This window comes from Typopeltis vanoorti, chromosome 11 (genome assembly GCF_054136105.1).
Source record: "Typopeltis vanoorti isolate ZY-2024b chromosome 11, IOZ_Tvanoo_1.0, whole genome shotgun sequence".
Taxonomy (NCBI): Eukaryota; Metazoa; Arthropoda; class Arachnida; order Uropygi; family Thelyphonidae; genus Typopeltis; species Typopeltis vanoorti.
In genome coordinates, this window is record NC_143559.1 from 43164655 (window position 1) to 43190273 (window position 25619).

Here is a 25619-nt window from a genome sequence, read left to right on the forward strand (position 1 = left end):
TTTTTTGATGGGATCGAAACGGTGTACTCGTTTCTTGTTATGTATATATAAGAATGAATAGTCTTGGGAGAGAAAAAAATACATTTGTTCTAGCAACATATGGTGAATCAAAATGATCAACGAAGAAAAATATAAAAAAATTTAATATATAATTTATATATATAAATATATATAATTTTAAAAGAATCAGAGATTCCAAATAAACAAAAATTGGGACTGTACAATTATTTCAGGGGCTATCGTGAACTTTTTTTGGTTGGATTTGCACATAAAAGTTATTTCATATCAGTCTTTCGAGTTCTCCTGCTACCTGTGATTTCGAATTTTTAACGCAGACTTTATCTACTAGATGAGGGAAAAAAAAACATTTTATTATTTTAAATATTTTAATAGTTTCATCCTCTCATTTCAAAGTAAGTACTCTGATCTATAATCGATAAAACCTACAAGTTGTATATCTTTCGATACGAGCGACTGAATCTATTCTACCTGAGGAGACTCAATAGTTCGGAACTGTCATCAGGTCGATGAAACTAACTAATAAAAAGCATTTTTGCCTTTTATTAGTCCCTTATTTCGGAATAGTGACTTAAGTAGAGCAATAGTATGCCAACTCGTGTGTAGGCTGTGCGAGCTATACGCTTTTTTTTTTTTTTTTGTTAATATTTCCATTAAAGAAGGCTTGAGCCTCCGCAGCTCAGTTGGTTTAGACGAAGCCCTTAATTGATAAGGTGGATAGGCTTATGGCTATTTGACTATATTTTCCCTGTAAATCGCGTGTGTTATGGGCAGTTAGTCTGTTTTGTGATATAAAAAAACCCTGTTACCAACATATGAGACTAACTCACTTTTAGACGCTCAAATCAACGTTGTTTGGGACCTAACGGGATTCGAACCAAATTCTTTTTCCAACCAAAGGGTTGATATGTTGATACTGACTTTGCTACGGAAGCTCAAATTTTAGGAAGAACTGTCGTGTTAAATGAATACGAAAAATCGAAGCAAACAATTGAATGCCATAATCCACTGTGCACAATCATTTGATTGACTAATTAAAATAAAAGTTGAGTAATGCAGTCATTGAACAGGAGTTGGCACGAATGAGATACATTAATAAGAAAGGCGAGTGTTTCATTCAAATGAATAATGACATATTGCATTGTTTTTTTAGCACATACAGTACTAACCTATGTTATGTTGGAAGATCGTTGGTTAATCTGACGATGCACACACACCTATACATGCGGCGAGATTAATTTTCGGAAACGATTCAGAGTGTCTTTTCCTAGCGAAAGATTGACTTTAACAATATTTTTAGAATCTAAACAGATAATAAATTTAATTTTATTGAGTAAATCAATTTAGAAAATTTAAATTTAATATTTTTTGCCAAATTAAATTAGGTTAATAAATAATCATTAAATAATTTATTAAAAATTATTTAATAAATTTTTGTAAACACCTGTTAGGTAATAAGATACATTTTGATAACTAGCTTCTTTAGCAAGGCTTAAATAAATATTTCTCCGTGTGGTTGCCGGGATAAGAATAGCACCAATGTAGCTAATACATGTCGTAAGAGGCGACTAAAATTGGTACCCAGGGAGGGTACCAATTTTAATGGATGGCAATGCTGTAGCAGGGTGACCACATCTAGTACTTTCGTACTAGATCTCGTACTTTTTATAAATTTTTAGTGTTCTAGTACGTTCACCAACAGATCTAGTACTTTCCCATTGAAAAGAGAAATCCAGCCGGCAATGGTCAGTTTTTGGATATAGAAAATATATATGAAGAATGGCAACTTTGAGGAATGTAAAAAGCATTGAAAAAAGGCGAAGAATTCATGGTGTTTTGGAATAAAGTTTTTGAAATGAAAAATGCTGTAGGAGAACAAATTTTCCCTAATTTAACAACTAATTAACAACTTTAACTAATTTAGTTAAAGCTGTACTGTGCCTCCCTCATTCATCAGCAGCAACTGAAAGAATCTTTTCAGCACGGAAAATAAATAAGAATAAAATTAGAAATCAACTACAAACTCAATTGATGAATGGACTCCTTTTGACAAAAGAAAAATTGAAACATTCATCAGCTACAGATTTTACTATTTCTGAAGGACTTAAATATTAATTTAGCAAAATCTGTTAAAATAATGAATAAATACTTCCAGGTGTTTTTATTGTGTGTGAGAACTCCCGTACATATGTAAATAGCATATTAAATAACTGAAAATTTAATGTTACATTCTTTTAAACACTAAAATGAGACAAAAAATTATATAGTAAATTAATGCACATGTTAAGTGGTAGAGTTACAACTGGGACTTCTGTTATGATGATTGACAATTGCAGCTCTTAGACTCATAGATGACTACAGTGAGGTGAGTTTTGACTTTTGTTTTTCATGTCTGTCGTACATGTGTTAATTTAGCGGTTTAACATTTCGTTCATCTATGATATAAAGTACTAATACCGTAAAATGCCCTAAATAGAGTGAATGAAACGGAAGCAAATAAAAATTGAGTACTTTTTTTTTCAGATCTAGTACTACCTTTTTCCTCCATAAGTTCCTACTAAATTTTTTTGCTGAATGGTCACCCTGTGCTGTAGCCAATGAAGTTCCAACTGAGGCTCGGCTATTGCTGTTACCTTCCTGCCATGATCAGAGCTTTAATAGCTCAATAACACCTTATCCCTACACTGTCCTCTACAGATAACGGGGAAGATGAAAAGCATTCTTGCTTCGCCCCTTCAAGCCATTCATTATAAGGACTTAAATAAATATGGTTCCGGTAGCTAATGAAGTTTTAACTGAGGCTCGGTTATTGCTGTTACCCAGCCATGAGTAGAGCTTTTAGCTCAATAACGCCCCATCCACACAGATTTTCTTCATTCAGATGACGGGATAAAGAGTCAAGGACTCAGTCCATCTTTTAAGAAATTAAATAAATATGATATAATTTCCTATGAATTTGTAGACTTCTCTTAAGCTCTTTGTATTCAAGATACATAATATGAACCTGATTTTCAAGGGTCATTTCAAAATCCTGCAAACTATATACTCTTTTTAAAACAAACATTTATTTAAAAAATATATTTATAGAGTTCAATATAATCTCCATCCTACCTTATGACTGCTGGCCAATATATGATATATTTGGGTTGGAAGACCATCTATTTATTGTCACTTTTGATTTAATAGAAAATAGAATGTCCGGTCTATTTTATTACTGCTGTTGCTACCCAACGTTTAAGTAACAACTCCCCCCCCCCCCGATGTGTTTGTTAAGACGTGTCGCTTCAGCAGGGACCTCGTCAGGGATAGTGAAGTTTTTCACACGGAGTAGTTATTTGAACTTGGAAGCAAATGGAAGTGTATGACGACTGTACGCAGGATGAAGCACTTGATCCATACTTTCACCTCACACGAAGGGGTGCGCAGCAGCTAAGTTCTCGTTCCTGCACTCTGTTAGTACCAAGTAGGGGGAGCTAAAGCTGCTATCAACCAAACGTAAGTGATCGAACTAAAATATGCTTGCAGAGATAATGACTGCGATGTTTTCTGCCTGCAAGAAACTCACAGAGGGGAAGGTGCCGTAAGACCTTATATCCATGGCATGAAATTCATCAAAGATACACCCCCATGCTAAATATGGTAGTGCAATATTCACAAAAGAAAACTTAATTCCATCTTCCATTGACTCAACGAACAACAGAAACATTGAGATTATTACAATCAAATTTAAAAATATCTCAATCACCCAAGTTTATAAACCGCCAGAAGACGCTTTCTCCTTCCCTCAATAATAATGCATACATGACTAATGTTGTATTAGGCGACTTTAGCAGTCGTATTGACTGAGGTTACACAAAGTCCAATAAACATGAAGAATTTGTTGAAAAATGAGCTGAAAACCGTTCTCTAAACCTGATACATAATCCAAAACTCCCCGCATCCTTCAACAGTGGCAGATGGAAGCTAGGCTATAACCCTGACCTCTTATTTCTTAGCTCAAAAATATCCAATATTTGTGTTAAAAAGGTTTTAAATCCCATTCCACATACTCAACATAAGACCTATAATGCTTCAATTCAACCCAGCCATTATGCCTAACACAATCCCTTACAGGCGACGATTTGATTTCAAAAAAACTAATTGGAAGGGTTTCATGGAAGATCTTGACTGCTCCATAGAATCAGTCTCACCAAAACCTCAAGAGTATCCCGAATTCATAAAAATACTGAATCACTGGAAAGGCCTGGAATATAGTCTCTACAAAACACATCCCTCGAGGATGTGTTTTGTAGAGACTATATTCCAGGCCTTTCCAGTAATATACAAGCCCAGTATGCTAATTACAGCTTTATAACACCAACCCCTTCTCAGAGGAGACTATCCAAGCAGGAGAAAAATTGTGCTCCAAGATGGCAGAGGAAAGGCGTTCCTCGTGGAAAAGAGAAATAGAAGCCTTCGATATGACCCATAGTAGCAGAAAGGCATGGAACTTTATCAACAGAATTAGGAAGGATTTCACTAAGCCATATGAGCATCCACAGGTAACAGCTAATCAAATTGCTCACCAGCTACTGCTGAATGGAAAATTCCCTAAAGAGCACCCAAAAAATAAGATATTTAGAAGTGGGGAACAAAATATGATTAACTCAGATTTCACCATCACTGAACTCAACGCTACCATACATCTAATAAAACCTAGAAAATCAGCAGGCCTTAATGACGTCTGTAATGAATAAATTAAGCATTTTGGATCCACGACTAAAGTGTGGTTATTAAACCTATACAACACTTGCCTCAGAATCCTAAGGATACCAACTATCTGGAGAGATGCTACAATGGTGGCCTTTCTGAAACCAGGGAAAACTCCAACCGAAGCAAAAAATTACAGACCTATATCACTACTCAGCAACATCTTTAAACTCTATGAACGATTAATTTTGAATAGGCTACAACCCCTAATTGAATCCCATCTTATTGCTGAGCAGGCGTTTTAGATCAGGCAAATCCTGTACATCACAAATTCTCAACCTCACTCAATATATAGAAAATAGTTATGAGCAGAAACTAGCCACAGGCGCAGTCGTTGTAGACCTAACTGCAGCATATGATAAAACCTAGAAAACCTAGAAAAAAGAGCCGCTGGCATTCTCCCAGGGATGACTTTTCCATAGCTACTGATTCAAAAACTTTTCAAGCCCATTGAAACTACTCTATCACTTGCTTTAAATAGTCTAACCACATATTATAGCAGCAATCAATTAAAACCAAACCCCTTGAAAACCCAGACTGGCCTTTTCCCACCTTAACAATAAGGAAGATTTCTTGGGAAGGCTCTGATTTAGAACCTTCCTGGAATCCAGTCTACCTCGGTGTGACTCTCTCGCAACCTTTCATAAAAAGCACACGTAGAAAAAGCGAAGACCAAAGTGAATGCAAGAAACAACATACAGAAAGCTTACCTCCTCCAAATAGGGGTGGAGATCCTAGCACACTGAGATCTTCTGCCTTGGCCATTTGCTATTCTTCTGTTGAATAGGCCTGCCCAGTATGGTCCAGATCCTCTCATGCTGAAAAACTGGACCCAGAATTGAATGAAAGCTGCCGCTTAATTACAGGATGCCTGAAACCAACACCACTTAAAGACCTGTATACTTTGGCTGGTATTGCACCCCCCTTCAATTCGAAGATCTGCATTCTCAGCTGAGGAAAGAAGCAGACAAATGAATGATGAACGCCACCCACTATTCGGCCAGACCACAGTGCCGCAAAGACTAAGATCCTGACATCTTCCTAGTAACTGTTGAACCACCTAAAAACCCTCAGGAGACAAGACTTCAACAATGACTTGCACTATATCCTGAGAATAATACTGGTATTCCAACAGCCGAACATCTTCCATGTGGTGCCCACTTGGGCTGGAATACTTGGAAAAGCCTCAGACTTCGAACGACAGGACGCTGCAAACAAAACCTCATCAAATGGGGCTACCTCACTGGACCAGATAACTGTGAGTGTGGGACAACCCAATCCATGGAACACCTTCTTTCTTGTCCCTTTATTCAATCACCTTGCACAAAAGAGGATCTTATATCCTGCACAGAAAGAGCAGTTGATTGTGCAAGATACTGGAGGGACATATGACCATATTTATTGTATATAACTTATGTATTGCTTCTTTTTCATATTTTACTTATTATTCCCTGTATAATTCACCTACTAAATTTAAACTGTTCTCATTGGTAATCTATCCTAATTTGTTGTAAATAATGTTGTTCCACTTGATACTGTACCGCTTGTGTTTGAATACGAAATAAATAAATAAACCTCACACGAAACATGTGGCATCGCTTTGTCATACAAAATGAGGGATATCCAATCAGAGTCAGATTTTGGACTCTTATTTTGTGGTTGAATAAATATACTAGAAATTGATGTCAAGATGGAAACTATTTACATCGCACTGGCCACGCATGCGCAGTGTGCAGAAATTTTGAAATCGTCCTCGCATCTTATTCTACCAACAAAAACTGTATTTCAGTCATTTATTAATGCAGAAATGCAAACTCTTGTTAGAGGCGTTTACTTACTGAAATCATTTAATATTTATACCGATCAGTGATTACTTTAGGTACGAGAACAGAATTATCCATGCAACTGTTTTCGTCCAAACAGTGAATTCAATGTAGCTTACTCTAATGTCTTACAACAGAGGACATTAGAGTAAGCTACCGACTGATACATGCGCAATTTTTTCAGTACATTACTTTTTTTTTTTATTTTGTGTGTGTGTAGGTAGTGGGTTTTTTTTTTTTTTTTTTTAATCTCCAAGGTATAATGAATTAGACTGGTAAATAAATGCATGAAGAACAGACTAACTAAACAATTTATTTGTGTGTGTGTTTTTTTTAATAGAATCATTGCAAAATTTGCTCATTTTTTAAATAATTAATTGGATTCAATATTTTCTTATTGTTGAAATGCTTTTATATTTCTTATAATAAATTACATTAATTATATCTTACCATAAAATAACAAGAAAATTATCCTCAAGTAGTTCAAATCCGACTTTAAAAAAATGATGACGCAACTATGAACGAAATAGATTACACTTAAACAACGAGCAGAGCTAACTATAGCACACGCACTTAATTATTTACATTTCAACAATGGCCGTAGCAACAATCAATTGCAATTGTTCATATTTCAACAACGTCAACGTACAGATATCGACTAATGACTAATATTATTTATCATTATAAACCTGAGCTGTAAAAAGGCCACACATCGGGGACTGTCGTGTTATTTTATCTCCTGCACCACCGATAACGAAAAGCGAGTCGTCCTGTGTTCGTATTGATAAGTAAGTGCAATGCAAGAAATATTTTTGCACACCTCTTGAGTTCTTTCCGCCTTGCCAACACCATTGGCCTGTTCCATCGTAATCATTACCCTTTTCAATTAAGTGGAGTGGCAGGTCTTGGACGGTGGGCGAAAGAGAGATAAAAAGCTATTAGTGACACAGACAAGAATGATGAATGAGAACTTAATCGTCTGCTGGTCTCTATCTGTTTGCTTCTAATGTTGCCTGCTGTGTAACAGGGGGGTCCGCGTGGACCGACTGCCAATTATATAGGTGGAGCCAAAACATCGATTTGATTGTGTGTACTTTGTATCATTTGAACATCATGCATGTTTCGTTTTAGTACTTCTGTCTCAAGTGAAGCACAAATCAGGAAAGAGAATACTTCGGCCCTTATCTTCATTGACAGCTTAGGTCGATAACTGAGATTCATAAGACGTGAGGTGTTTTCATCTAAAAAAAAAATACCACATCTCTCACCACATCGCTATTCGACTTCTTTCTTTTGACATCACTAACGTTACAACAAATCATGTATTCAAAACATCTACTTAGATATGGTTTACGTGAGCATGCGTAGTTTATTTCAGGACTGTAGATTTCAAATCAGTCTTGCTTGTTGACGCAACAATATTTCGCAGTCGATGTTAACAATGGCTTTTTTTTCCCCTATTGTTGCTGTACAATCTGTATACGTTTAAAGATCTATCTATCGATGGCTGTTGAAATCATGGCTTTCTATCAAACTCGTTTGTTACACGTAACAATGCATGATGGAGAGTATAACAGAGTGGACATATTCACAATAGATGCACTTTACTGTAAAGGTGATATCAATTTATGAGTCACGTTGTTCTACTTGCTGTAGAAAAATATTTATATATAAAGCAATAAATGCTATTATTAGGCAATTTATATTAGTCAGTATCTGGTAATAATTGCACAGCTTTCCTTATACATCAGCAAAGCTAAGCCAGTCATATTGACATGCACAAAACTGTTCAGATAATTATAACCCATATTTCTTACATGTCAACCTCGTTTGTCAGTTGAGACAATTTCTGATGAAGACCGACACACTATAGGCGAAACGTTAACAATGGTTTCATCCTAGTTTGATGATTGATTTTAATCTAGCGGTCACATTGGCTGTCAGTAAAGAGATATTGGATGAGGACAACTGTATGAAATATTTCATTTAGCTGATGAAACACAAGTCGGTAATCATATGACTTAGATCTCTGTGGTTTTATCGTCTTTCTTTCTTTTTTTTACAAAAACGTGACCTTCGATTTGGAATTCACCGGAATCTTCCTGTTACGTCGAGTAGAGATGTCAACACTTACGTCAAGAGCGATCACATGACCCGTTAAAAAAAAAAAAAAAATCCTAACGCGAGCTTTGCAATCGTGCCGTAATAATTATGTACCCATCTAGCATAATATAATCGTCTCGTTACGCTACTAATCCCCCTATTCTACCTCAATCATTGTCAAGAGAGACGCGTACACCCTCGCTACGAAAAACGGCATCGTTATACTACTGAATGTCGGCTTTTGCCGTCTTTTTTTTTTTTTTTTTTTTCTCTCGCGGTGGAGTAGAGTTGGGTGGGGTGGGGTGGGGGGAATACATTATTTGTCGCTGCGGGCACCAAAATCCCGCCAGTTTTCGATCGTTCGGATAATTGCACAACACAAGCGCTATACATCCGTCTCGGATAGTACGTAATATGTTCACCCTCCCCTCTCAACCGTGCTACCACTAGCAGCCAAACAACACCCAAACGAAACTGTCATTATTATTTGAGTGCTTTTTTTTTTTTTTTTAAATACGTTTTTATTGCTCTCTTAAGGGAACATGAGCCCATTTTGAAACCACGTGTTAACCCCGGGCTTTAGTACCAAAAATGCAAAATTGACAGAAGGAGAAAGTATAAATCGTAAAAAGAGAGACAGAGAGAGCAACATGAAGTATTTAATATAAATCATGCCATCTTCGACAATATGAAAATTATAAGTTGCGAATGTCTTCGTAATAGAAGGTGGAAAAGCCACTAAATTCAAGACGGTCAGAGCGAGTCTATAATTATTGGCCTCCTTCTGACATTAAAAAATGCCATATAATTATGCCTCTTGCACTCCACTATCCTTGTAGCAGATGTTATGCTACCTTCCCTTAGCGTGCACACACACATACATACATAGAGACGCTCAACAACTTCCTTTCTAGGCTTGGGTAGCCACAATGACAACTTGGAATGTGTTCCATTACTGGATGAAACCATCACTGCTTCAATGGGATTAATACACGCAAAAAAAAAAGCAAAATTTTCGACTTATATAATTGGCTACTACGACTGTATTTTTTAGGATTATTTATTCTTTAGGGGCTATTATCTCCCTTGCTAACATAAGCGTTAAACGGGGAGGGCTGATAACGAATTAAATGTTGCTTGGACACGATCATCAACACAGGAAATATCCCAGATCCCAGAAAAAAGTTTGCATGTGACGTTATCCAAGCGTTTGGTACGCTGTTAGGTTGACCGATAACTAGCGTGTTATCATTTCTTTTATTTAGAGACTAAACATTCAAATAAAATATTGATGTATAGTGAAATAGAACATTTTAAATTCATTATTTTAAAAATGATCATGTAAAATTCATTTATAAGTTTTAAAATATTAAATAATTAATAATTTTTAAGTTATTTTACTTTTAAAATAAAAATTATAATTATCATTATCATTTTGAAAGTAAAAAGATGATGATAATAATTATCATTATAAAAGTAAAGATGATAAAATGATAATTATCATCTTTAATTCGAATACATAGGTATTAAAATTACATTAAAATACAGGTATTTTAAAATTACACTAAAGTTAGGATGTTTTAGTTTTTTTCTGAGTTTTAAAATTAAATATAGAAAAATTTTTTGACAGGTTTAAATTTTATTGTTTATTTTTCCTGTTTGATTTATTATAAAATACGTTTACATATTTTAATAAAGCAATTAAAACTGATTTATTTCACTTATATGATTGTCAGACAAAGTTTTAGCATTGCAAAGCAGAATTCGAGTTTTAAAAAAAAAAGTTATTTTAGTATGTCATTAACAATAATTAATTATAATGTATATTTCAGTACATACATAGCTCATGGCAAAAACATGATGTTAAAAAAGAAAATCAGGATGTCATTATATATTAACAGGATTGAAGAATTTAAAATATTTTAAGTTAAAACTTTGAAGGAAAACATAGATCTAATCCAAGAAGTTGGAAAATAAAAATAAAATAAATAAAAGTCTTAATATGTTATAAAAGAAAAACATATATATCATTATAAATTCAGATCTAAGTTCGTAATCCAGGTCACAGCTTCAGGAGCGGCTTGTAAAAAGTCATTCCAGTCGTTCCGATAAACACGGAAGGTGCATTCTTTTCCAATATGTCGCATAGTCTGTCGTGGAGCACCACAGTCACATTCTGGGGATGATTGTCTGTTCCATTTATAGAGAGTATCTCCACATTGGCCATGGTTTGTCCGAATCCCATTTAGTACTGTCCAGGTTTTGCGAGGTATCTCCTGTAATGTGATTTGATCACATTTAACGATGTTATACAAATGTTCGTTCGTATTTTCCTTCCATGTTTCCTCCCACTTTGATAAAGGATTAAAATTATTTAGCATTAGTTCTTCTGCTGCTCGTAGTGATGGATTGCGAGATTTCAATCTATTGATGTTAAGAGTTGCGAGATCCTGATGAATAGGTAGGTTTGGATTACCAGCAATTTTTTGAAATTCACGGACTAAAGAATTCAGTCTACGTAGTTCTGGAGCGATAATGCTTGCTAAAAGAGGCAACCAATATGTTGGAGTCGCTCTATTGGAGCTTTTAATTAATCTTAAGGTATTATTCAATTAAGACTTGATCATCCTTGAGTGAGGGCTATTCAGCCACACAGGAGCACAATATTCAGCACTTGAGAATACCAAAGCAAGGGCTGTTGCCCGAAGAGTAGAGGCTGTTGAACTTCAGGTAGTGCCACAGAGTTAGAATATTATCACGTGTCCTTAGTGTGTATGCCAAGTGTGAAAGATGTTGCCTGAAAGTGAGAGAACGGTCAAGTATGACTCCCAAGTACTTAAGAAATGTGTTATATGGAAGTATAGTGTTGCTCAATTCAATTTTTAGTTCCACATTTGCCAAGTTATTATTTAGATAAAAACAAGTTATTACTGTTTTGCTCCTATTTAAACAGAGTCTCCATCTATTAAAATATTCATCCAGTATAGTTAAGTCAGCTTTTAGAATTTTTTCTGTACGATTTATGCTGTGTAGTTATTGCTATATCGTCGGCATAACAAAATTTCCCTGATGTAGTGACGGGAAGATCGGATATATACAGATTGAATAATAACGGAGATAAAAACAGATCCCTGTGGCAATCATTATTTAACTTCCTTATACAATATGCTAAGAGATAGAAGATTTATAGCATATTGTTGATGATATGGACTATTGTTTTACATGGGATAATTTTATATAATTTATATAGAAGGCTCTCCAGACGGTGTCGAAGGCTGCTGACAAATCAATAAATGCTGCTGATGTTTTTAAACCTTTTTGAAAACCAACTTCTATGTGAGTTAATAAAGAGAGGACCTGGTCACAACACCCACGATTTGATCTGAAGCCAGCTTGTTCTATTGGGACATATTTAAAAATAGTGGAGCTTATTCCATTAAATTTCAGTAACTTGCGTGTTAACCATTTTGGCAATCAAAATGTTGTTTGTTCAACAGTCTATTATACACGATTGTTGAGCAGAAATCAAAATCAAATATTTTGATTTAATTGTTAAATGATTAATACAAAAAAACGCTTACCATTTTAAATGAGACAATTTTGGAAGGTCATTCTTTTATGCATGTTTTAAAATGCTTTTTGACGTATTCGTTCGATCACCATGTGAGGTCTACGGTCTTTATACATTATCTGTTTCCTTTCCAGGAGGTGTTTTTCCTCTACATCTAACACAGAATAATAACTAGTTCTTGAAATAGTTTTTTTTTTTTTTGGTTTAAAAAAAAAAAAAAAACCGTTTAACAAAGAAAAACTACTGTGGGAAAGCTGCCAGTGGCACGTCCCTAATGTAAGCAAAGTTCTAGAAGTGCTCCATGCCAGAAACACGGTTCAAGGGGATGGGTTTATCAGTAAAGACCCTTCTGACCTGCTTAATAAATATTTTTCCGATTCACGTTCCGACTCATTTATCTTCATTTGTCTTACAGCGCCCTCTACTTCCGTTTTAAATTAAAATTTACAGCAAATATCATGTTTGCCAATGAAAAACACGTCGGATGAACAACAGCATCGAGCATGCGGGATCTAAATTATACACTAGCACTAACTCGACCTCCTCCCAATCAGCTTAACAGACGTTATTTTTCTTCTATTAAGTTATTATAAAGCGTGCGAATAGCAAGTGCTATCACGGCATTTTAATCTTATGCACAAGGTCAAAGGTTGTACGGATATCTTCATTGTGATGCTTCTGGTGTACTTCCTTATCTTTTGGCATTATCCGGAATATTTGAGATGAAGCGAATTTTCTGTTTTCGCTAACTATTCTGTCGCCTCCTCCTTTTTATCCCTTCAAACTGACACTTGACAATGCGTATAGGAATTAATTTTGTACTTATTTGTGCCCGCATAGAATGCTGATGAGCGACCTACAGATGAGGTTCAAGATAAAACTGCACTCCGGTCGATTTAACAGCCTTTTTTCCGTAAAGATGATGGATTTACTTGCACACGAAAAAACGGAAAATAGAACTCGAAAAGGGAAAAAAGATGAAAAACAATGAATCGAATGAGCATATTGTGTTGTAATAAGCAATTATAATACTAAAATAAACCAACAATTAAAAAATGGGAATTAATAGCATTGTTAAGATCATGAAAAGTACATTTCTTGGCAACTTGCCAAATATGCATGACTGCAAGTTTGGATAGTTTATTTTATTCCCATGAAATAAACCTAGCTAATAACAAAATCACTTGCAGTTTATCACAGCATTATTGTCAATCTTATATCCTCCACATACACAAAATAATAATACACACTTTTTTTTATAATAATCTTGAAGTTAATTTAGGCGCTAGGATCAATTATATACGCGAATAAAACTGTGCATATGATAAACAGGGTATTTATAGTCATGCACTAGTTAATAGGACACGAGTTATGCACCAGTTGTGCATTTATAGCACACATAATATTTTTTAGCAGTTTCTTTTATGTTATGACGTCACAGTTCTACATGTGCAGTTCACTATTAGACACGCGAGGGAGCTACTGCATATAATGATGGCAAACTATAGTAAAAGGTTACGAAAAGGTAAATGTGTCCTGTAATTAATTGTTATTAATGTATTTTCACATACTCTCGCAAAAATTATGCACATAAAACTGGATTTCTTTTAAAAATTCTTAACATACCAGTGAGGAATAAAAAGAGAGAAACAAAGAAACATCCATTAAACAAAGAAATAAGACACTAAATTTGCTCTATACTTTTCGGACTATCATAAAAAAAAATAATACTTTCAGACCTTAAATTTTAGCTCTAAACTACTTTGATATATTTTATTTTATATACATATACATAATTTAGATATTTCATACATAATTTAGATTTATATTAAATCTAAGCTATTTTGAACCTCAAAGACAATTTAAAACTTTGCAGGTTTATAATTCATTTTTATCATTTTTGATAAGAAAAGTTTATAGGTGTAGTTCTATAAATTATTTTAATTTCTTTTGCAAATCTTTCTTTTAATCAAACACTTTAAAATCTCATTAAATTTAAAGTGTACATTTTAGTTTATATTTAAAAAATAAAAAGAAAGAAATTTTTTTAATAGTTTTAAAATATTATTATTAAACCCAACTTAATTTTGTAATAAATTGAAAAATTCATGTCAAAAGACATTTCTTTTGGGAATATCGCTAAATGGACTCTCCTATACAGGACTAACGTTTTCATAAGATTATGTGAAAAAAAAGAAGGAAAAAAATGTCATTTTGACCCCTAGTAGGCCTGGTATTCTCCGATTAAGGATTTAAGGTAGGAAACTTAAGAAATCATTAGGCTAATGTTGTTAGCCTAAATATTCTTTACAATTCCAATGCTTGTAAAGAATATTTCAATTCTTCCATCTAACATAAATATCACTTTAACGAAGCGATTTGGTCCCGCTGATGTGTGGTTCCTGGTGCTAAATTAAGACTTAATTTTTAAAACAATCTTATTCAAATGGGATTCCAATTATTGGTTGATTTAAATTTTGCCCTTGGAAATTGGTTAGCTGAAAGTAAGATATCGTAAAGGATAGTGTAATAATAATATATATAAAAAAAGACAGTCTATAGGTCAGATGGAAAAGTATTATGAATTTCTATATTCAGGTAAGTGAAGTATTATTATTATTTTTTTTTGAGAAAATATGTTCCGGTGTTAAGTTGTTGTTATTTAGAATTACTCCCAAAGCAATGAGGCAATTGTATTATGCCTGTTCACTGTGTTCTTCGGCCAGTTAGTCTTGTTTGCGGGATGAAAAATCCAACTTTCCAGTAGGAAAAAAATCCTTACACCCTATCCGTATGAGACTGGTTAACTCACCCTTAGTTTTAAATGTTTCTCGTAAACGGGATTCGAATCCGGTCTTTCTTCAAAAGGAATCGACATGGAAGACTCTTCTGTGTTAATTAAATAATGACAAAAGTTTTTAAACAACGTGATCTCTTCATATTATACCTTCTTTCTATTATCAGGACCGACTCTACTGACGGTGCAAAGCGTGCATTTGCACTGGGAAGCAAGTTTTTTTTTGGGGGGGGGGGCAAAATTGGCATAAACTATACAAAAAATAAGGGGGAAGGAGCGGCAAGATATGGTACTGCACGAGGTGACAAAATTCCTAGTGGCGGCCCTATCTATCATCATTACAAAGGAAACTGAAAAAGCTAATTTTGTAATATATCTTTAAGAAATATGATATTTGTTTTTTTATTATTTCATATTTTTTAAAATACAGAGGGAGGACAAAGCGATATTGAAGTATAATATAGTAAAAAAAGAATAATAAATGGTGTCAAATAAGTAGTCTCATTGAAAGACATTGCCCAAAAGGCATGAAAAGTTTAAATCCTGTCCTAATACAGATTTTCAGTCATCCCTCCCGTACAGAAATCAGTGAGCCGCAGTCAACCTCGTTTAATCCTTAAGGAGTTCTGAGGGGAGGGGGCTTGAATCCCCCCCCCCCCAAGTACATTTATTGAAGAGCCACCTTTTACCAAAGGTCACAGTCACGCGTCCGACGAAACTGTAATTTTGTTCGCCGTGGAAACTAAATACAGCATTTGCAGGCAAGTGCGGGGTTCAAATAGAGTCCGCAGTCATGGAGTGAGCGATGCTCATGCTACGGGAAGACAGCTGCTACCCACAGTGACTGCCCTAGACATTATAATGATAGGCACTAGCCTACGGTTACTGCTGACACAAGGAAAAGTATTGGCCTTAATTATAAAGGTTACATACATCGACGACAGTCAACTGGTGAGAAATTATAGCCTCTATAGTTGAAGCCTGCATGCTAGCATTGTTTACTGCGATGTAAAAATCTAAGTCGAACCGTTCCTACTAGACACATACACCCTTTCTTGAACTGTATGCAGGTGGAACACACACATCTAACGTTACTGAACTTGGATTCTACTTGCTACTTGGAAGGGAAAAAAAAAAAAAAAAAAAGGTGGAAAATTTAGATACAAGAGAGAACTGAGCATGCGCAGAAAAAATATCGTAATTCTTATTTTATTTTTTTGCTGAATTTCCATCTTTTTCATCTAAATTGTGTTTAGAGCAATATTAAGCATTTTTATCCCGTTTAAATCTCTCATTAAAAGAGAAAAATTCAAAAATAATTATTCTGCTAACTAAATTTTCAATAAAAATAAATAAACTTAAATTTGTACTCAAAAGTAATTAGCTATGTGTATGTTTGTACACCCATTCTAAATTTATATGCGAATATATGATTATGTTTCCTCATGCGTACTGTAAATAACTCCTATGTAGCTCATGCATGTCGTAATAATGGATTGCAATGCTGTAGCCAATGAAGTTCTAACTGAGGCTAGGCTATTGCTGTTACCCTCCTGCCATGATCAGAGCTTTAATTAATAGCTCAATAACACCTTATCCCTACACTGTCCTCTACAGATAACGGGGAAGATGAAAAGCATTCTTGCTTCATCCCTTTAAGCCAGTGATTGTGACTATGACTGTGCCAGTGACATACACATAATAAATATTATGATAAGTAATAAATAAAAAAAAATTTAAAAAAATCATGATATATTATATTCTTCTTCTTTCACTACCCGTTATTCCCGCTTCCTATGCAGGGTGTCCGCGTGTTACTTAGATGCGACTTCTTGTTGGTACCACTCCCAACCGGCCTGCCGCTGGGTGGGGGTGGGGGAATATATTTTTGACTGTACAGACGTACGTTCACGGGGCCGGTTTGCCTGTTCGCGGGATGAAAAACGCCAGATAAACTGGCGGGAAAAAACTCCACTGCCCCGCGCCCAAGACCGACTAACTTGGCTATGACTGAGGAAGATCCTCATATAAAGCCACCAGGCTAACCGCGCGGGCATGCCAAATTATATTATGATAAGTCTTAAATTATAATAAACAAAACCTACAGGCCCACAACGGATAACAAGTGAAAGATAATAAAACAACTTACATCAACAAAAATATTCACATTAATTTTGGGTCATATTTTAACGCGATAAATAAGGGTGATACAGAATTAGGTGAAGTAGGTTTTAAAATGTGTACGAAAGTAAAAAAATAAAATAAAAATAAAAAACTGAAGAAGCAATAAATGAGGGAATCGATGTAGTTTTTTTTTTTTTTTTTTTTTTTTTTATCCCTATCAATAACATCTCGTGCAAGGCAAAAGGCACGTTATAGAATGAGCTGGTTCTCAATACGACACCCTCCTAGCAATCAAATAGAAAGAAAATAACAAAGGAATTACACTTCCTATTCCTCTTTATTGGGCTGTGTGTGTGCTTACGTGGGTGCTTATTAACACACGCACAAGCACATCTGTTCGTTAGAAATGTGACGTCCACAGGAGTTATGAGATGCTAACACGATATCAGAAATGATGGCCTTGCAGTGCAAATGTATGAAGGATTAAGGGAGAATCACCTACATTCGGTACAATGAAGTGGTTTGGTGCTACGTTGTACCAAACCTTATCACTAGACAACACGAAGAGTCATACAATACACGAACGAATCTTATAAATCTCTTATAACATATTAAATGCATGGAAACAGATTTCGTTCGTATAAGTTGTTGTCCTAGTTACGGCATCCTGTATTTTTTTTTTTTTTTTTTAAACACAGTTCGCTACATGACTCATAGAGAGCGTTCTGTTTTTGTCTATGGCAATTTGCATTAAAAAAATATTTTATTTATATAAGTACAAAATTTCCTTGTTTTATTGTACAAATTAGAAAACTTTGCCTTCCTCCAGCTGACGCCTGTGTACACACAGGCTGTGTATGTACACATACACAGTCTGTGTGTATTTTTGTGTAATAAATATCGACATTTTAAAAACTATTCATCGAGTAGTACATATTATTACGGCAGCTCATAGAAAAATGCTAATATTGTTCAAAAACGATCAAGACATGACTGATACACCTTAGTCCTTATAAGGACTGGCTTAAAGGGGCGAAGCAAGAATGCTTTTCATCTTCCCCGTTATCTGTAGAGGACAGTGTAGGGATAAGGTGTTATTGAGCTATTAAAGCTCTGATCATGGCAAGAGAACAGCAATAGCCGAGCCTCAGAACTTCATTGGCTACAGCATTGCCATCCATTACCTTCCAACGGTATTAATCACCGCATCTCACGATCAATTCCATCTCCCTGACTGATACACATCTTGCCTATAATATATATTAATATAAATTATATATTAAATAAAATCCTTTCAAATATTTGTGCAAAGTGAAATTTTTAAAATGGAAAATAAATCTTTATTATACTATATTATTTATTATTTTTATACATACTATTTTTATTAATAGTAATAATGTTTTAATATCATAAATAACAGTTAAATAATAGAATTTTAAGTTGCTGTCTAGTGAAATCTTCAATTCGGTATGCTTTTCTTCAGTACACAATCTTTATGGAATTCCAATACGAGAAAATGCACACGTGATCTTGATTAAGCGAATTGTCGTTTACAAAAAAAAAAAAAAAAAAAAAAAATCGTCATGTTGAAATGTAATATCCCATCTTAACCTAGCAAAGGATAAAAATGATATATCGGTATTACTGAAAAACTAAAAATTATAACAGGTGGACACTACGGCCTTTATCGCAAATGTTCTTCTCTCATGTTGTACTAAACATGAAAGATATCGTGTGTCAGGATAACTACTGAAATCAATTTATGTTATATTATCTCTATGCAATAAAATATTTCTTTCATAATTTGAGATAGATGGGACATAATGCAGACTACTTTTTCACAATTTATTTTAGTTAATTACTAATTACTTTAATTAATTGCATTTTATTAGTCATTGTTTAAATTTATTTTCTAACAACATTTAATTTTAATAATTAATAAATGAAATGGTATGTTCGATTAATGTTTTAATTACCCCGTGTGGTGGCCGGGATAAGAATAGCGCCAATGTAGCTCATGCATGTCGTACGAGGCGACTAAAATGGGTACCCAGGGAGGGTAATGGATGGCAATGCTGTAGCCAATGAAGTTCTGTGGTTAATACGTGGGTTTCTTTTAATTATGATCTCACCACAGGTTTCGTTACTGAAAAAAAGAAGAAAAAAAAAAGGTCTAACTGAGGCTCGGCTATTGCTGTTACCCTCCTGCCATGATCAGAGCTTTAATAGCTCAATAACACCTTATCCTTACACTGTCCTCTACAGATAACGGGGAAGATGAAAAGCATTCTTACTTCGCTCTTTTAAGCCAGTCCTTATAAGAATGTTTTAATTAATATTTTTCTTATCAATTATTAATTTAATTTGCAATAATCAATTTAAGTGGTCTATATTTTTCATTATCGATAATAATTTGTTATATTTTTAGTAATTGAGATTTATTGCTTGGGATTCTTTATGTTGTTTGGTCGTCCATTCTCATTTCAAAACAATAACATGCAGTTACGTTACTTTATGAAAGCCACTAAATGTCATGTGACGCTCTCCTCCCATAATCTCTCTCTTGATACTGATTTCACAAGATGATGGAAATATTCTAGAAGAATATCACTATTCTAAGAAGACAAAATTGCGACTCTCAATCTGGGAATTGAAGCACCATGGATAGGTTTTTCAACCCTGCAAGAGAAACGTATTGAATACATGCCGTTATGTATTCTTGGGCAATGAGAAACTGGGGTGAACCTGACAGACACTGGACCTAGTCAAAAATGTCCGAATATTAATTTGGACTCCCATTAGTTAATTTAGAACTGTTGCCTGTTAGAAATCTTGTATAATAAGTTGGAATTTACGAGTTTATTTCCTTATAAATGGTTCTATCAATAGAAAAATGTCTCTGCCTCTTATTCACTACTAAAATTTTCCTATTTTCCGGTGAATTTAATTACATTTTACTTACGAAATATAATCCCAAATTATAAACAGTTATGCGAAATGCCTTTAAATGTTATACCGGAGTATAACTTTGGTATATCATACCAACGTTTTGTACTAACGTACCAAAATGCACCAAACCAAAAAAATAATTTTAAGTAAATAGACAATTGGATACATAATATCACTAAACAGATAGATTTTTGAAGTTCTGCATGCAAAGATTATCTTCCTAAAAGCCATTTTTAGGAGCACACAACTTGGGGACGATAAGAGAAAAATCCATTCAAAAAAAAAAAAATAAGTGCTGGTATCAGAAAGAAATCTCTCTCTCTCTTTGGAGCTTCTCTAGTCATTTCCATGGCTACCACTAGCACACACAAACCTATTATTTACCTTTGCTCTTAAAATAAACACAAAAAAGTAATAAAATAATGTGGGTCATAAAATGCAAGCATGACACACCCCCCTCCAGGAGTCGTTTTTAACAAGAAACGTAATATTGATGGGCTGATTACACACTACAAGCTTTGTGAAAGTGGGAAAACCGATCTGAGAAATTGCTCTCTCTTTTCCCTCCCAATTGTAGTTCAATAATGCTGATTTGGTTATCATTTATTCATGGGAAAATACAAACAACCGACTTTCATTTGAGTTTAATCAGTTGAAAGCATATAATATTAAGTGAAATGAATAGGAAAGTGAAAAACGAAGTTCCATATTGTATTACACTTTTTTTTATATCGATCTATAACCACTTTTTTTTATTATTTAATAAAATATATTCGAAACCTTAATAACAACAAGAATTTCATCTCTCTCTTATTTCTAGGTTTCACAAAAATGTATCAACACATATAGTAATACCCGCCTTACGACGCTTCGCTTTACGACGAACCGCTCATACGACGGTTTTACATAACGACATCGTGATTCATAGATTCATCACGATGTCATTAGTCGCTTGTATTTTGGTATTTCGCTGTGAATCATAAACTGCTTATAACCATTATTTTATCTTGCTGTTGACTGCTTAAAAACTTTAATGCACGATTCGTTATACGTCGGTGATTTGGGGGTCGTATAACCGAGATAAGCAGGTATTAAATTACTTTTGTCCTTCCGTATTCATATAATAACTTAAGACATCTCCGACTGGACGAATTTTAATGAAATATGGTACTTGTGATGTTTATTAAACTATGTTTGTTTGTTTTTTATTGTGGCTCCCACTCACAAAAGGTTATAAACCTATAGTATAATAGTATACCACGGGCTGGGTAAGATTTATTTATATTTCTACATTGTCCGTAAACCCATGCTCTGGGGGGAGGGGGTAATCCCCCACCTGGTGATGAAATTCATCTCTCATCTAAAGACAAACAGTCATTCCAACAACAGAATTCGAACTCAGTCTGTTAGTAGAGGGCATGGGTATGTTAGCCACTAGTCCAACCAGACAGGTCTTGTTACCTCAGTTTTGGTTTCATTTTTATAGGATTCAAAAAGATACAAAAAAAAAAAAATTATCCCAAAATCACCATACAAAATACATTAACCCACAAAATGCTTTATGTTCAATTGTTATAACAATGAATATGTTTATATAACAATATTCCATTGTTGATTGACCAAGTAACCAACTTGATCAGCTAAATGGACAATAATGTAGTAACATTATAACATTTATTAGAAATAGGCTGGTGGCATGAGCGGAAGAATTGCCAGCTTCTGTGTGTTTACACACACATATGACTTGGAGTTGTCTCACATAAGTCGTTAAGTGGGAGTCTAAAGACTTAATAGTGAGCCATTAGTATAAACACATCAGAAAAAACGCAATGCGTCCATCACGGAGATGGAATGGAACTGAAGGGGGGGGGGGTGAGGGGGGGTCCAATGTTTCATGTCAACCAATGTGGTGCATTTTTTCAAACGAAACGAACCTGTATAATAAATAATTCATATCATTTATAGACCTCTTTCAATAGGTTTATTATTGTTACAGCGATTTTTAAATTGCTAAAATATATCGACGGCTAAAAGACAATTCTTGACGAAATTATAAGACTTTTTTTTTATGGATTTTGCTATTTATTTGTTTATAAATATCAATAAATGGATTAAACGGATGATAAATAGAAAAACTTCATACATAATATAATATTGAATAATCTATCAGTATGTCATTCTATAAGGCTATTTATTATACACATAATTATTGTAAAACAGTCATTGTTATTCTTATATTGCTTTTTGTTATGAAATGTATAACTAGAAAAAATGCTCTGACTAAAGCCTATCCGGACACATGAAAAGTCGTGATAGAAAATACAGCAAGATAGATTGTTTTGTGGCCCAAAGCAATGCAAATATGAGGGAGATGCTGCTATTTTTCGGTCATTACTATGCGTCCTTGATCGACAAGTGTTCCGCAGACGGTAATAATTGGGCAATAAACCTGTCTGTATGTGTGTGGAAAATCTAACAGACTTAGCAATTATACCGCTTTGTCATCCACATTTTTTTTTTTTTTATTCTTCAGTACATCCGGTAGATAGCGATATTGTACAGAAAACTAGGAACCATCTCGTTGATCACTTAGCGTTATGATACTAAGTAAAGTATGGTCATTGCTTACCCCATTCACTTAATATTAGAACCATTAAGTCTGTCTGTTATTTTTACTACCGATTGGTATGAGTAACCTTTGAACTTTAGCGTGATTATGAATGCGAACAATGAGTCGCTTGACGTGAGAATGCAGTACTGTACCTACGATTGTATTAATCATAAATCAAATTATATCATTGTTACGTCAACAGTTAGGATAACATGAAAGTATCGGATCGCTATAAGCCAAGGTCAGTGCTTGGTGTTGTAATAAGAAACTGTCAATTTGGTCTTATATGAGTCATTGTTGTGGTTTTCTATTGTTAGTTAATCGTTGACTTTTCAATTCTAAACAATACACTCTTCCGCTAAGCAGACGATAAAAAAAATAGTTTCATTCGTATTCTAAACAATATGCCCTTTCATCTAGCAGACGAAATAAAGTTTATTCTAAACAATGATCTCCGTTTACAAATGAAATAAAGTATTGTTGTGTTTTGCATTCTAAACAATTCTTTTCGTATGTTTAGATATACCAGACTTTTGGACAGTTCGCTACTAAACACCGTACAATTTAGTTGGTTATAAATATCAAATGGACACACGATCAGAATTATCCAGTTAAGGATAAAAATGACCAAGTTAATCGATTTCTGCTATCCATTCTCTCTATTTATCTCATGTGCCTCCCTCCCCTCTTGTCTTTTCCCCCCTTTAATATCAAAACTCCTGTTTCTTAAATGTTATTTTTAACTTACACGAAAAGATCGGCCCTATTCAAGACAATTAATGGAACTTGAAGTGATCGAATGCATTTTTCTTCTCTGCTGTCATGGTTACAGAAACCGATTTATGAAAACATAGACGGCTCCGATAGCCACACGAATCTCCTCGTGGGGCTAGCTATGGTTAATATTAAACGGCCAATGTTCGAAGTCATTTCTAACAGTCTAGAGATTTGTGAACTGTATTTCAATAATATATATTTAAATTATTACGAATTCACTGCATAAACGAACGAAAATAAATAGGATTTTATTTTCGTTCATAATTACTATGAATTAAATTTGTGCCTTCTTTTATTACCAATATTAATGTATAGGTGGAGCTAGCAGCGAAATTGTGGAAGATAGCTAAATGACGTTCAATGATGGAAGCAATTCTCCCAGTGTTGAATATTTTGAAAGAATATTTGAAAGAAATATTAAAGGACGGACGGACGTACAGACACACACACTGGATAACTGGATCACAAACGCGTAAAATTAGACAGGGCAGCTGTTTCGTTGAGCAGGTGTTTGCCTTCGTTTTACATCACCACCTTGGAAACCAGTGGGTCCATTTATCTCGGTGTGTAATATAGGCCAGGCACTTTCTGGCAAACAGCCAATAGAACGCCAACCTGTGTTTCTTGATCATAAAACACAGCCAACCGATTCGCTACCTTACTAAAAATCACTTTATTGCTGGGAACAAGGCTGTTCATCATAAAAGTAAATCACCAAGCGGTTATGGTAAATAGATTGCTTTAAAATCGCGTGCAAAGATGCTTATTTTACGATCAATGAAGAAAAAAAATATATATAAATGAATTTTCATCTAAAGTTATGCTTCGGGATATAATTATATGCAAAAAGGAAACCCATGCTTTGAATCTGTGTGCACTTTATGACTGCTTTTAGTGCCCACTTTAAAAATGTATTCAGAATAACGACTCTGCTTATTCGTCGTACCAGAAGCGCTTTTTGAAAATGGGTCTCATTATATCCGAGTCCTCTTTTTGTAGGACTGGAGCCTCCCACATTCTCTCGTCAAAGTACATGCCAGTTTGGTTATGAGAGCAGGTGAATCAATCACTCATCACGTGACAATGAGAGTGATTTTAAGAAATTATTTATATCAACACGACCTAAATATTTCAAAATGAGGAATACGCCATCATTTAGATCGTTTTAACACTCCATTGCTAATCATTATGTTCCTGTAACGCTAAGCCACTGATCGTTTGTTCCTTCAACATTAAACTGTTCATTATTGTTTTCCTATAACACGAATTGACTCATTGTTATGTTTCTGTAACTACGTAGAATATTAATTGTATATGTTTGGTGTATACAATTATTTGAAATTGGTTACAGATATTTCTAAGAAAACTTACCGTGTTGGTACAGCTGGAGGTCCTGCACTGTCCTCTTCACTGCCTTTCCTATAAAACAGATACAACATTGCTTTAAGAAGGTTATAACACCATTTTAGCATTAAATTTTATTTATTTACAATAAAGATAGTAACAGAATTATGGGGAAATTGTATCGATTGTAATAATAATAATAATAAAGAATATCTTTAGATTTACTTCTACATTTTTTAAATTTTTATTTGACATAAAACCCACCGGAATAATCTGCATGTTTTTATTATGTCTCCTGGTTATAAACCCGAAACAGGTTACCCTCATCACTAACACAGACTGACTTTTTTTTTTTTTTTTTTCTGTTGTTGAACTCGCAAACCTGATATGAAGAGATAATTTCCTTACCTTCTCTTTAACACCTGAACTCAGTACGGGCAAATATATTACTAACCTAATAACCTTAGAGTCATCGTGTCTAAATCCAACCCAGCAATAATAACTGTCAGTTCAAATGGCGACAGAAATAGGTCATGTGGGAGCATAACTGTCTTTTTTACTATCCTTCCAGTGCATGTTTTTTTTTTCCTTTATTATACAACTATAGATATAGTCATGCTTTACCCGGCAGGTGTGTACGAAAATAAATACGAATATTTAGAATAGATAGAATTTTTTCCGTAACAATAACAGAAATAGCACATGGTTGCATGTTTTGTTCATTTCCTAACTCATTTATAAATGCTTTCATTG

At 34.4% G+C, this 25619-nt stretch overlaps 1 protein-coding gene across 1 annotated transcript in view; it reads right to left on the bottom strand.

The window, feature by feature from the left end:
- The window catches only part of LOC150101478 (protein trachealess-like), a 166791-nt gene extending 141868 nt beyond the window's left edge, over window positions 1-24923 (bottom strand). Inside the window, exon 1 of the mRNA XM_090400269.1 lies at window positions 24894-24923. The gene's annotated coding sequence lies outside the window, so the exon portion shown is untranslated. The remainder of the gene's footprint in view (window positions 1-24893) is intronic.
- Between the last annotated feature and the right edge of the window lie 696 nt (window positions 24924-25619).